At 36.1% G+C, this 13,347-nt stretch overlaps 1 protein-coding gene across 8 annotated transcripts in view; it reads right to left on the minus strand.

The window, feature by feature from the left end:
• The window catches only part of RAD54L2 (RAD54 like 2), a 202,898-nt gene that overhangs the window by 164,002 nt on the left and 25,549 nt on the right, over positions 1–13,347 (minus strand). The window contains exon 2 of one of the 8 annotated variants that reach the window (XM_056804998.1): positions 1,530–1,769. The exons of the other annotated variants lie outside the window; for them this stretch is intronic. The gene's annotated coding sequence lies outside the window, so the exon portion shown is untranslated. The remainder of the gene's footprint in view (positions 1–1,529; positions 1,770–13,347) is intronic. 8 annotated transcript variants of the gene reach the window in all.

Here is a 13,347-nt window from a genome sequence, read left to right on the forward strand (position 1 = left end):
GGAAAGAGTTTCTTCACCCAGGAGTTCTATTTACCACCAAAATCACAGGTCTGGTCTCTATCCCTAACTGCATTTTATATACACATATGTATATGCATATGTATATATATTCATACACACACCTATATGATTTAATTTTTGAAGTAGTCATTTTTACCATATTGACTTAGCCCTTAGCCTATCTGTAAGCATTACATAACCATCATGGAGGACCCAAGGCTGGCCTTGTCTTCTCTCTATACCAGATCTAAACTTTTTTTATGTCATGGATTCTTTTGGCAGTCTGGTGAATAATAATAGAAATACACACAATATAAATGCTTAAAGATTTGTAAAGCATTTTACATGCTACTCACTTGTTATTCACAACCCTGTGAGGTAAATGCTAATATAATCATAATGTTTTACAGATGAGGAAACTGAGGTTAAAAGATAGTAAGTGACTTGCCCAGGGTCACACATCTCATAAGCATCAAAGTCTAGTTCTATTCTCATGACTTCTCAAACTAGATATTAGAGGGACATCTCAAAAACTTAACATGTCCTAAACAAAATTTATTTTTCCCTACAATCTCTGCCCCCACCATCCTTCCCAGTCACTCAGGATCACATCCTCTATGTAACTCTTACTCAACAGGATATCCAGTCCAATACCAAATCTTGCCAATTCTCTCATGGTTCCCTTCTCTTCACCCACATAGCCACCTAGATTATTGCAATAACCTTCTAGTCAATGTTCCTGCCTCTTCCCCCATTTCAATCTACCTTCCCTTCAGCTGCCAAAGTGATGTTTCTAAAATATAGGTCTAATCATAACCCTACCCCCTTCTTCCAAGAGTTCCAGTGGTTCTTTATTACCTCCAGAACCAAATATAAACTCTTCATTTGACTGGAGGAATTCCATGTGAACTGGAATGACCTCCAGGAATTGATACAGAATGAGAGAAGCAAAACCAGGAGAACATTACATACAGAGGCTGATACACTGTGGTACAATTGAATGTAATGGACTTCTTTCTCCATTAGTAGCAATGCAGTGATCCTGAACAACTCTTTAAATGAGAAAGAACACTATCTACATTCAGAGGAAAAACTGTGGGAGTAGAAACACAGAAGAAAAACAACTGCTTGATCACATGGGTCAATGGGGATATGATTGGGGATGTAGACTCTAAACAATCACCCTAGTGCAAACATCAACAACATGAAAATAGGTTTTGATCAAGGGCATATGTAAAACCCAGGGAAACTGCCCATCGGCTACAGGAAGGGGTGGGAGTAGGGAGGGAAAGAATATGATTCTTGTAACCAAGGAATAATGTTCTAAATTGACGAATTAAATAAAATTTTCCAAAAAAATCAAATATTAAAAAATAAACTTCATTTGACATGTAAAACTCATCATGTATTGGTCCCTTTTTACTTTCTAGTCTTTTTATACTTTATTCCCTTCTACACAATCTATGATATAGTAATAATAGCCTATATGCATTATCTCAAACAAGATACTCTACAGATTATCTACAGACCTTGACCCTTTGTTCTGGTTGTTCACCACACCTGGATTACTCCATCTTCTCATCTCTATCTCTTGATTTTCTTCTCTTCTTTTAAGACTCAACTCAAATTCCATCTTCTTCAGGAGGCCTTTCCCAATGCAACTCATCCTAAATGCTAATGTCTTCTTTCAGATTGTCTTCCATCTATTCTGTATATATCTTATGAAGCTAGTTATTCCCATACTGTCTCCTCCATTAAAATGTGAGTTCCTAGAGGTCAAGGAGGGGAAGTTAGGTGATACAGTGGTCAGTGTCAGTCCTGGAGTCAATAAGACCTTAGTTCAAATCTGACCTCATTTACTTATCAGTTTGTATGACCTTCGTTAAGTCACCTAACCCTGTTTGTCTCAGTTTCCTCATCTGGAAAATGAGCTGAAAAAAGAAGTAGAAAGCCACTCCAATATCTTAGCCAAGAAACCATCAAAGGTCATAAAGAGACAGACACAACTGAAAATGACTGAAAAACAAAACAGAGGTCAAGGACTGTGCCTTTCTTTCTTTGTATCTATCCTTTAGCTCTTAGTACATTGCCTAACACTCATAAAAGTTTAATAAATGATTGCTCTGAAATTCTGCTCAAGCATCAGCAAATCATCCTGGAATTTACCCAGTTAACATTTTGGGGATATTTAATGTTTGTTGATGGTTGACTGAGTAGTCTAGAGCACTATATGGTTAAGTGACTTGCTCAGGGTTTTTAGATAGCTGATATACATCAGAGGTAGGACTTGGACCTAAGTCTTTCTGGCTTAAATCTAGTTATCTACTATGCCAGGTATTATTAATGTGAGTCTACTAATGCCTAAGAGACCCATGGATAAATTTCAGGGGGTTCTGTGAATTTTGATGAGAAAAAAATTACACTTTATTTTCACTTACTGCTAACAAAAAATTAGCATTTCCTTCAATTATGAATTTTCTTAAAAGTACATTAATGTGAGAGGCCATCCATAAACTTCCCTAAGTCAACAAATGGGTTATAGAAAAAGTGAAGAACCTCTGCACTAGAAAAGGAGAACATTGTACACAGAAAGTGAAATATTATGGCAAGATCAAATGTAATGGACTTCTTTACTAGTATCAATACAATGATCCTGGACAATCCCAAGAGACCTAGGAGAAAGAACTCTATTCACATCCAGAGAAAGGACTATGGGAGTAGAAATGCAGAAGAAAAACATGATTGATCACATGGTTCAATGGGTACATGATTGGGGATTTTGGCTTTCAATAATCAATCTACTGAAAATATTAATAATGTGAAAAGAGGTTTTGAACAATAATACATGTATAATTCAGTGGAATTGCTTGTCAGCTCTGGGAGGGGGAAGAGGGGAGGGAAAGAACATAAATCATGTACGCACAGAAAAATATTCTAAATTAATTTTTTTTTTATCTCTGCACTACGCTATGCTTCCTTTCATTTAATGCAATATCAAAGGGTTTTCTTGTGCCACATACCTAAAGAAATTCTAGTTCAATAAATGAATTAAGTATTTATTAAATGTTTTACTATGTGTCAAGCATTGGAGCTACAAATGCAAAAAAACTAAACAACTTTTGTAGACCTCAGAGAGTTTTATATTCTATATTGAGAAGAGGATACTTAAGAAGAATGGTGGCCAGGGAAAGTTGTTTTGGTCTGAGAAGTTATATGACCTCTTCTTTCCAGAAGTAATGATAGATAGTAATGTCTGGATTATTGCTCTCAGAGGAAGGGGGGGAATTGGAGAGGGAGGGGGCATATTTTGTGATAGGAAAAATAGCAAGAAGCTCATCAGCAAATGGGAAAGGAAAAGTCTTAGTGTCTTTAAGCATTTCTTTGTTTTCCACTTCATGTTGCCAGAAAGTCTTCATGTGTTACTCACTTTCTACTATTCCCATGCCTGTGCCCAAACAAAAAGTTAATACAGATCAGGAGGACTCAAGAAAATTAATTCAGTTTGTAGTTTTCCCCCAACAAATGAATAGCAAGAAATAAATCACAATGATCAGCCAAACATCAAGTGTAGAAGGGAGAATTCCTAAAATCTCCAGTTTCTCTCCCTGCAAAGTCCTAAAAAAAAGGACGTGGTAGGAAAAGGAAGACAATAGGATATAGGCAACTATGCTCCTTACAGTGGACTTTGGCCACTAAAGGTCACAGTCATGATCACAGCAGCTATAGACATAAAAAAGAACTGTAATAGGGGACAGCTAGGAGGCTCAGCTGATATACAGGCCTAGAGGCAGAAGGCTCTAGGTTCAAACTTAGACACAGATACTTCCTAACTGTATGACCCTGGGCAAGCTGTTTAACCTCCGCTGCCTAACCTTTACCACACTCTTCTACCTTGGAACCAATACACAGCATTGATTCTAAGGAAGGTAGGTAAGGGTTAAAAAAAAAGAAATATAATAAACTTAAAGATAACAAATATAAATAAATAGATGTAGTTCAAATGCTAGGTGCAAAGCATGGCCTTATTTCCAAAGTCTAGCCTAGCCCACAGACGAATAACCAGGGCCAGAATCCCAGCCCAAATGAGTCTGAAATTCTGCTTCTTTGAACCAAAAGAAGTTTGAAGTTTTACCTGATGAAGTAAGTCCAGCAGCTGTCTATTGCTGCTCAGAACTAAACTCTAATCAGAAATTTGCAGAGCACAGGAAAGGACATTGGGGGAGAGAGGGTATGTGAAGTTGTATAGTGCCCAGCAATGGATCAGACTGCTATAGAAGCACTAAAAATTAACAAGAACCCAGTCTGTTCCTTAGATCCTGAAATAACAACACTCAATACCCCTATAAAGCAGCAACAGAACCAACTCAGACCTTTCCATCAGAAATGCTGCAGAACTCAGCCCTAACATCAAGTTCAAAGTCAGGAAGCAGGATGGGACAATAAGCAAACAAAATCCTCCTATAATAAGATATAACAGTGACAAGGAAACTCAACACACAAACATTAAAATGACTCCAAAACACCTACAAGCATTGCCTCACAGGAAAAAAAAAACAACTTGGGCACAAACTTAACTAGAATTTCTGGAAGAAATGAAGCAAGAGTTTTAAAAAAGAGTTAAACAATGTTTTTCAAGTGAAATGATAAACCTCAAGGGAAAAAAAATGAAAAGAAATGAGAATTCTGGAAGAAACAACTGGAAAGGAAAGCAATAGCTTGACAGAAGTACAAAACCTTGCCTAAACAATATGCTCCCTGAAAATTCAAATGGACCAAAGAGAGGTCAATGGCTCCAAATACATCAAGAAATATTTTTTAAAAGTCAAAAATAAGGAAGGAAGGAAGGAAGGAAGGAAGGAAGGAAGGAAGGAAGGAAGGAAGGAAGGAAGGAAGGAAGGAAGGAAGGAAGGAAGGAAGGAAGGAAGGAAGGAAGGAAGGAAGGAAGGAAGGAAGGAAGGAAGGAAGGAAGGAAGGAAGGAAGGAAGGAAGGAAGGAAGGAAGGAAGGAAGGAAGGAAGGAAGGAAGGAAGGAAGGAAGGAAGGAAGGAAGGAAGGAAGGAAGGAAGGAAGGAAGGAAGGGAAATGTAAGCATAGCAAAAATAACTGACCAGGAAAACAGATCAGGGGGAAAAAATGTTAAGTATCATTGGAAAATCACAATAAACATCCTAGATGCATGTTGGCAAAGGCATGGCACAGTGCCCCTTCTCCACCGCACCTGGGGACATTTTTTGCATGCCCCATCCCTCTTCCCAGCAGACCAATGCAAGCACTTCCTCCCTCCACTCTTTGGGGTAACACAGGGAGCTCACAGGGAACATGAACACGCTGCTTGGACATGAGATCTCGAAAGGGTTCACCAATGCTGGCTGAGACATTATATTTCAAGAAATTATAGAATGAAACTTCACAGATCTCTTAGAACCAGAGGCAACAGAGAAATAATCTCCCTAAATCACTCCCTAAAGAAGTCCCCAAATGAAAAATCCTAGCAATATCAAAACAAATAGCAGAGCTTCTGTCAAAGCAAAATAGTGCAAGAAGCCAGAAAGAATTAAATTCACATACCAAGGAGCTATCAATATCAAACAAAATTTCACAGCCACCATTACTATAAAGGAGTGTTGAACTTGGAATGACATTCCAGAAGGCAAAGGATATGACTTGCAATCAAAAATAACTTATCCAGCAAAACTGAATATAATAATACTACAGGGGAAAAGGTGGATTTGTAATGAAATAGAGAATTTCTAAGTATTCCTGACAAAACAAATAGAGTTGTGGAGAAACTTTAAAGTACAAATATATGAATGAAGAGAAAAATTTAAAAGGTAAGCATTGGTGGACAAAAAAAAAGAAGAAAACAAGGATTAAGTGTTTAAGGATAGGTTCAACTTCTAACTACATGGTTCATCATATTTCCCTCTTCAGTATTAAGGACAGAATATACAGTAACTACAATCATAAAAGGAAAAAAGAATGAGAATGACTTAAGACTGATCTAAAGACTTAAGACTAAGAATGATCTAATAGTTGCTATAACATTTTGTGTTGAAATTAACTTAAGTGTAAATATTACAAAACAACATTATATTAAGTTATTTTATTATGATTTAATATTAAAAGTCACCATCTTAAACCCTGCACCAAAGTAATTTACCTTAAATACATGTTTAAGTGTTAAACCCATGTTAAGGTAAGTTAAGATGTGACAATGTGACTCCACCACTTAATCAATTCCTGTGCCTTCCTACTGAATTTGGGATAAAAAAAAAAATTCCTGTTTAGCTTTTTTTTTTTTAACCTTTACCTTCCATCTTGGAATCAATACTGTGTATTGGTTCCAAGGCAGAAGAGTGATAAGGGCTAGGCAATGGGGGTTAAGTGATTTGCCCAGGGTCACATAGCTGGGAAGTGTCTGAGGTCAGATTTGAACCTAGGACCTCCCATCTCTATGCTTGGCTCTCAATCCACTGAGCTACCCAGCTGCCCCCAACTGTTTATCTTTTTAAAGTACTCCATAACCCGACCTTAACCTATCTTTCTAGCCTCAGTGAACATTACTCCCTGTCTTTCACTAGCCAAACTGGCTTTCTCTCTGTTCCTCAAATATCTCTATCTCTCATCTCCATGCTTTTTGCTCCTGCTATCTTATATGCTTGGAATTCACTCTCTTCTTGATTCTACCTCATAGTGTACATCTCTTCCATTAAGACATAATCCTTACAATTGCTTAATGCCCTCCCCTCCCAAACTACCTTGTAATTAACAACTTTGTATATATTTGAAAGCCTTTCCATATATGTGCACAGCTTATCTGACATCACAGAATTCATATTCAAAAAACTATGAATGCAACAAAAGTATGAGGGCCTCCTAACAGAAAGGCATGCTTGCTTGGTATCAAAGTATTTATACTGGGAAGACTTTGTGAATGTAAAGAACACAGGAAGGCATTCTCTGTGTGAATGCACAGTTTAAGCAATACCAGAGAATTCACCATCTGAGTGAAATGAGTGATAAGCCTTCTGCCAGGACAACTATTACACTCAACACCAAACATTCCTACTGAAGAGGAAACTATGATGAACCATGTAGTTAGAAGTCAAACCTTTGTTTCTTTAAATGTACACACACACACACACACACACACATTATATATATATATATATATATATATATATGTATATATATATATATAATTTAGGCTTGGGAAACAAAAGGATTATTGCAGGCAGGTGAGTTCAGAATTTTTTTCTGTCTTCTAAAACAGCTCTGAGTTTTCATAAGATTTATACTTAAGGGGGCAGCTGGATAGCTCAGTGGAGTGAGACCCAGGTCTAGAGACAGGAGGTCCTAGGTTCAAATTTGGCCTTAGTCACTTCCCAGCTCTGTGACCCTGGGCAAGTCACTTAACCCCCCTTGTCTAGCCCTTACCACTCTTCTGCCTTAGAACCAATACACAGTATTGATTCAAAGACAGAAGGTGAGGGTTTAAAAACAAACAAAAAAAGATTTATACTTACACATCTACCAACTTTCACTTTTGTATAGTCCTAATATAGTCTCCTAATCCCTACCTCTGCTTACTACTAAACTTACAAGTCACTTCCTCTAGAGAGCCTTTCCTGGTCCCCTCATGATGCTAGTACCATTCATTTTAAGGATACCATTCATTGATTCTCTGTTCATCTTGCATATTTTGATTTATGTGTTATTTCCTTCATTAGAATGTAAGCTTCTTGATGGTAGGATCTGTTTTTGCTTTTTATTTCTATTCTCAGCATTGAACAAAGTGTCTAGCACATAGCAAAAGCTTATAAATGCCTTGTGTTTGATTAAATAATTATGCTGTAAATATTTTTATATTTGTTGCATCACCCATTAAGATATAAGTTCCTTGACAGAGTAGATTGTTTCATTCTTAGTATATATACATATATATGTATATATACGTATACATATATATATGACTAGCACTTAGCAAGTGCTAAATACTTGTTAATTGATTGATAAGAATGAGAAAAAGTCAAAGAAATCCAATCAAGAACTAAGAATCAGTTCAGCAATGTGACTAAGAACTTCAGATTTTAAGGCTACACTCTTCACAAAACTACTAGTTTTATTGAGGCAAATAAGTCAAATTCCACGATATAGATCTAACTCATCAAGAGTATATTTCCTATATAGTATGTTGAGAATTCCTTCAGACTAAAATAACAAAACTTCCAAATGCTTCCTCAAATTTCACCCTCCCCATTTATATTCATTATTCATAATTTATCAACATTTATATATATATATATATATATGTTCATAGTAAAACCATTACTGTACACTATAGTGTACTATTAAGTATACAGTATATCTGCTTCTACTAAAATTTAACATGTTTTCACTGCTTCTCAAATCTGATGAAGAGAGGGTCTTCACGGCTGTAACTGTGAAGCAAAATCAACCTCAAATCTCTAGTCAGGTTTTCCTTTTCTTTTCTTATGTAGAAAAATGTTAATATATACAATATTACTCTCCCCTGCTTTTTTTTACCCATACTCATCCCATTTGCATTAAATATGTTGTATAAAGGACAGGGTTCTTATCTCCAATAATAATAGCCTAATTTCCTGAAATACCAAAATCTGCTAAAATATGATGATGGCCATATGATCTGTTTAACACCATTCCCCAAGAGCCTCAGGACAACCCCTACTGATTCAGATCCCTACACTATGATCTCCCCTTTCATTTGGTCGGAACCCCTCTAATCAAAGCACTTCAATGAGAAAAAGATTTCCAATTAGTCTTTCCAGTAATATGGAAGATCACCAAGGCCATACCATGGACCCTATCAATAAAAGCCACTGGGCCTTTCTAACTGCCCTAAAGCTGAACCTTCCTGTATGTGTTGATTCTCCCAACTAGAATATGAATTCTTAGTCAGCAAGTACCATCTGACATTTTTATTTAAATTCCAAAAGTTTATCTATGTACTTGGCACATAGCAATCTTTTCATTTTGGAGGGCAGGTAGGTGTCATAGTAGATAAGAAAGGAGGACTCAAGTTCAAATTTTGCTTCAAACACCAGCCGTGTAGCTCTGGGCAAATCACTTAACCTCTTTCTGCCTCTGTTTCTTCATGGGTAAGAATACCTATCTCAAAGTGTGGTTGTGTAGATTTAATGAGGTAAAATATGTAAAGCACTTTACAAACTTTAAATCACTATATTTGTTATCATTATAATTATCCAACCCATTCTATGTTTCTTAATTCAATTTAATAATTATCAATTTACTGACTTCCAACATGATTATTATAGGGAAGATATTCTCTCAAGTTGCCTAACCTCAAAGGAGGACTGGATAAAAGCATATGAGTAAATTAGTGTAATACTATTAATTCTTCTAAAAATATTAGGTTCAAAAAGCATGTCTTATAGAAAGTATCATTTTCAGATACTAAAGACAAGTGTATTATTTTATTCAATATCTGGTTGAGAAGTACTATACTAGAATTATATTTTCTGAACCATTCACTGAGTTGGGATTTCTAGTATGAGCTTGGACCAAAAAAAGGCCCTTCAGAAGGTGGCAGAATGTTACTCAGTTTGGCCTCTGAAAACAATCAATGTCATATCCAAATATCTCAAACTATAAGTATCCTAGTGTGAATTACATCAAAACCTATTGAGAAAATTGGGACACTGATGCATTGCTGGTGGAGTTGTGAATTGATCAAATCATTCTGAAGGTAATTTGGAATTATGCCCAAAGGGCTTTAAAAGAATGCCATGCATGTCCTTTGATCCAACATTACCACTACTGTTTGTATCCCAAAGAGATTTTTTTTTTAATGGGGAAGGTTCTATTTGCAAAAAATATTTATAGCTGAGCTTTTCATGGTGGCAAAAAATTGGAAAATGAGGGATGTCCCTCAACTGGAGATGGCTGGACAAATTGTGGTATATGACAGTGATGGAATATATTGTGCTATAAGGAATGATAAACTGCTTAATTTCTAATTTCTAAGACCTACATGAACTGATGTGGAGTGAAATATGCAGAACCAGGAGAACATTATACACAGTAACTGAAATATTGTGGGACAATCAAATGTAATTGATTTTGCTACTAAAAGCAATGCAATGATGCAGAATAAATCTGAGGGACTTATGAGAAAGAACTATCCTTATCAAGAGAAAGAACTGTGGGAGCAGAAATGCAGAAGAAAAACATATGATTTTATCACTTGTTTGTATGGATATATGATTTGAGGTTTTGATTTCAAAAGATTATTCTATTACAAAAATGAATAATAATGAAATAGGATTTGAGTGAATATATATATATATATATATACACATATATATATATATATAAATAGCCCAGTGAAATTGCTTGTCAACTCCAGGAGGGGGGAGGCAAGAGGGGAGGGAGACAAGAATCATATAACCATGGAATAAATTTTTAAATTTAAATTTAAACTATTAACAAAAAAAGAGAAGAATTTCCCGAGGCTGAAACTCTGAGAAAAAAATAATAAAAATAAAAAGTGTGAAAAAATAAAAAATAAATAAAAAGTGTGGCTGTGAAAAAAAACACCTATTGATAAAATCATGACTTCAGGACTGACAGACTATCATTCTATCAACTACTAAAAATGAAGTATGCATTTTCAGACGTACCCAATGTGTTGACTAGTTTGCTTAACTATACTTTGTTACAATGGAAGGTTCTAAGAGGGGAGGAGGAGGTTATAAAGAAAAAATGAAAAACAAAACCCTCCACATATTCCTCTATTCCCCAAAAAGAAGGGAGTATCAAGGAAGAGAGAGTAATAAACAGTGTCAAAGGATACAGAGAAGTCAAAAAGAATGAGTGAAAAAGGCCATGGATTCTCCACCTAAGGAGTTATTAGTAACTTTGAAGAGAGCAGTTTCATTGGAATAATAAGCTAAACTGTAAGAAGATGCAAAGAGTGGAAGAAGAGAAAGTGGAAGCACCTATTGTAAGTCTTTTTGAGTTTAGCTAAAAAGGTCCAAAGATGTACAGGATGATTAGCAAGGGGAGAAGGTTCAATTGAGTGTTTTTTCAGGATGAAGAGACACATATGCATATTTCCAGGAAGAAAAGGAGTCAAATAATGGGAAGAGTTTAAAAAACAAGTGATAAAGAAGGGATGGCAAAAGAGACCATTGGTTAAAGAAGACCAGATAGAATGGGATCACTTAAACAAATAGCTTGACTCTACTTTGCTATATAAGTAGAGGAGTTTGTTAGCCTTGGCATAAGATCATTTCATCATGAGATGGGTTGAAGAGAGAATGGCAGAAGGGCACTAAAATGATAGGAGATGAAGAAAAGGGGAGGAGAAGATGTTTACACAAATGGCCACAATTTTTTTCTGTAATATGAGGCAAAGTTCTCTGCTAAGAAAGTGGAGGGAAGGTGAGCCAGAGAACTGAATCAAATTTATAAGAATACAAATTGGGAAACTAATATATGGTTGGTGGAACTGTGAACTGACAACCATTTTGGAGTACATGGAACTATGTCCAAATGGACATAAAACTATGCCTACTCTTTAACCCAGCAAAACCACTACTAGATCTGTATCTCAAAGAAATCAGAAATAAGAGAAAATGACCTACCTCTACAAAAATATTTTTAACAGCTCTTTTTGTAATGGCAAAGAATTGAAAACTGAGAGGCTGTTCATCACTTGAAGAATGGATGAATACATTTTGTATAATGTCAGAATACTATGCCATAAAAAATGAACAGGAAGAGTTCAGAAAAACCTGGAAAAACTTATATGAACTGATGCAGAGTGAAGTGAGCAGAACCAGGAGAATAATGTATAGAATAATAAAAATATTATAGAATGATCAACTGTGGACTAAACTATTATCAGCAGAGTTAAGTTCCCGAGATGTCCACAAATGACCCATGATGAAAAATGCTATCCACAGCCAAAGAAGAATCTGTTGGAGTCTGATTACAGATCAAAGCATATCATCTTCCACTTTGTTTCTTTCATGAGTTTTGTATTGTATGTGTGATGCTTTCTATCACAACATAAGCAATATGGAAATATGTATTGCATGAAAGCACTGGTATAACCTATATTAGACTATTTACCACCTGAGCAAGGAGGGGGAGGGAGGAAAAAGGGAGAAAATCTGAATCCTAAAATATCAGAAAACAATTGTCAAAAGTTGTTTCTACATATAATAGGGAAATATATATATATATGTATATATATATTTTTTTTCTTTTAGGGGATTATGTGGTTTAGAGGAGCTCTGGAAAATGGGAATACTGAATTAACAAGGGAACTAGAGTAGAATTGCCTAGCAGCATTAAGGGTCCGATTGAGGTTGTACAGCATAAATTTGTAGTTGACCCTGTTAGAACAGTTGTGTGATTTTCTCTACCTTCATTCAGCAGCATATTTCTAAGAGCAAAGGTGATGAATGGTTGCAGTGATCCAAGGCTAAGGCTTGGCTAAGAAATATGATTAAAAGAGAGACAGAGATTGAAGAAAGGACAGTTCATCAAGGAGACAAGACAGGGAGAAGAAGAAAAGTGCATCATAAAGGAGAGATGACCTGGGAGAGAACTTTGGAGTCAAGGGATTCAAGGTCATAGTTCAGATTGAGTAGTTTTGTAAGGTGAAGTATTGGGGTGGATGGATGTTGTTATGCACCAAGGGAACTGGTTATAAATACCACAGTCCCTCTTTAGTAAAGTAAGGCAGATTGGGCCTTACCACACTAGGGGTAGAGCACAAACCAGTCTTCTAAAACTTCTTGGTGTAACAGTAACAGATTTATTAGTTAAAAAAAGTAAAACATGTAAAACTCATGTGGAATTGCACATTAGCTGGAGGAAGGAGGGGAAGGGGAGGAAAAGACATGAATCCTGTAACCACAGAAAAATATTCTGAATTAATTAATTAAATAAAAATTTCCAAATTAAAAAAAATGGAGGGATGATTTAGAAACAAGGATGCCCTGGTATCTACATTCTATTACTTCCCTCTTTCCTCTAAGTCCATCACAAGATAGAGTCTTCAAGATCTTGATGCTCCCTTTCACTCCCTGCTTTTGGATTAGTATGCCCAAACCCTCTCTATGCTACCTGATGCTAGGATCCTCCCTTGTTGGTATATCTGGTTGTTACTAGTTTTCTCCAAATTGACTAAAGATGAACTCAAAAACAGGCTTGGATAAAAAAGCTCAGCAGTGAGCAGCAGCTCCTTCCTCTCAGGCTTCAGGACAGGAAGAGAGTGAAGTTGACTGTTGCACCTTCAGAACTCTCCCTCCTCTCTCTCCTGAATTCCAGAATC

The sequence above is a fragment of the Monodelphis domestica genome, chromosome 7, assembly GCF_027887165.1.
Source record: "Monodelphis domestica isolate mMonDom1 chromosome 7, mMonDom1.pri, whole genome shotgun sequence".
NCBI classification, from domain to species: Eukaryota; Metazoa; Chordata; class Mammalia; order Didelphimorphia; family Didelphidae; genus Monodelphis; species Monodelphis domestica.